Raw genomic sequence first — 2061 nt, 5'->3', positions numbered from 1 at the left:
CGCGAGCGCCGAGCCCCCCCCCCCCCGAGGCTGGAGGGCGCGGGAAATGAGGGCAAAGGGATGCCTCGAAGACACCCCAAAGGGATGGGGCCACGCTTAGCAAGCGGGGGTGGAGGGACAAAGGCCACACTTTGGGCGAAAGTGGGACCTCCTGACCTATGAAAGCTGAAGGGACTGTGCACCCACCGAACCGCATGTGGCTCCTCTTGGTGCAGAATCACAGGGTGTTTGAGTCGCAAAGGCGCTTGGAGCGTTTCAAGCACAAATCGCCACCCAGGCAGCCCCCATCCCGCATTTGAGCCCCGTGCACCTGGCTCCCGGCAGGTGGCCGCCAGTCCAGCCTCCACATCCACCAAGTCCCTGGGTGGTGCTCGGCGCATGCCTCTGTGTGTGTGTGTGTGTGTGTGTGCGTGCGCGCGCGCGCGTGCATGCGTGCACCTGCTGACCCGCCGTCCGCGCTGTGCAGGCTTTATGAGCTGGCTGGCACTCAGGGCTGTGAACCCGGTCACCGGAACAAACTCCAGGCTGAGTGAGCAGCGGCTTTGACCCCGCTGCCCCGTGCTGGCTCCATCCTCAGCCTCTCGCCTCTTTTTTCTTTGTGGCGGGCCCTGCGCGCAGCAGCGAGGAGGAGACACCCTCCCAAAGGGCGTGGGGAGCAGCGACGGGGTGACAGGGTCGGCTGGGCCAGGAAACAGAGAGCAGAGAGCGAGAGAAAGAAGGAAAAGAAACCCAGGCCTCCACAGAGAGACTCCTCAGACTCACGGGCACACAGACACATCCCACATCATAGACCATCACTGACATACACCATACAACCACACACACACCACATCATACACCACAACCAAACACACACACATATACCCCACATCATACACCACAACCATACACATACCACACACACACACACACACCACATCATACACCACAACCATACACACACACACACACACCCCACATCATACACCACACACCTCATATACCACCATACACACACCTCACAGACACCCCACATCATACATCACAACCATACACACACACATACAAACACACCCATCATACACCACAACCACACACATACTGCACACAAACACACCCCACCCCACATCATACATCACAACCACACACACACCACACATCCACACACACCCCACATCATACACCACAACCACACACATACTGCACACAAACACACACCCCACATCATACATCACAACCACACACACCACACACATGCACACACGCGTGCGTGTGCCACATGATACACTATAACCTCACCACCACATTATATACCACATCATTACCACAACTCCACACACACACCCCACACTATACACCACACACACGTGCATGCACGCACATCACACCTTACATACACATGCACACAAGTGCCACACATGTGAGCACATGGTCTGAGACCAAGGGAGCAGATACAATTGCAAAGAGAGCCAATGAGAGAGGCAAACCAGAGGGAAACATAGAAAGACAGAACAAACAAAGAGGGACAAAACCAGAAAAAATTAAATGTATACATTTTTTTGCCCTGAATTAGTGGTTCTCCATGGAGAGTGATCTTGTCCCCCAGGGAACACCAAGCAATGTCTGAAGATATTTTTTGTCATCACAACTGAGGGAAGGGGATGCCACTGTCACCCAAGAAGTGGCAGCTAATGGTCCTGCAACGTGTGGGACAGACCCACACTGATGAATTATTTGTTCCAAAACATCCGTGCTTCCAGGTTGAGAAACCATGCCTGAAATGTACAAATCAGCAGCGTGTGGCCGCTGTGGTCCAGTCCTCACGTACTGACACACACGTCATCTCCCTGGCCTCCTCCAGTCTGCCAGTGTGGCCCTCGGAGGGGGCTGGTCATACCCCGCATCACCACTGCCCCTCTGCTGAATCCTGAAGACCTAACTTGGCTTCGAGTTCAAGCTCAGCCTGAGGCAGGAGAACTGGCTAGAAACCGTGGGCATATTCTCACAGGCCAAGTGGAGCCTCCTGTCTGTCCTGGTCCTCCACCCCCACCCCACCCCTGCGCTGCCCCCTGGCCTCTTCAG

Source organism: Crocuta crocuta, unplaced genomic scaffold (assembly GCF_008692635.1).
Source record: "Crocuta crocuta isolate KB4526 unplaced genomic scaffold, BGI_CrCroc_1.0 scaffold682, whole genome shotgun sequence".
NCBI classification, from domain to species: Eukaryota; Metazoa; Chordata; class Mammalia; order Carnivora; family Hyaenidae; genus Crocuta; species Crocuta crocuta.
The sequence above is the reverse complement of the archived record's forward strand: the minus strand, read 5'-3'. Positions refer to the sequence as shown.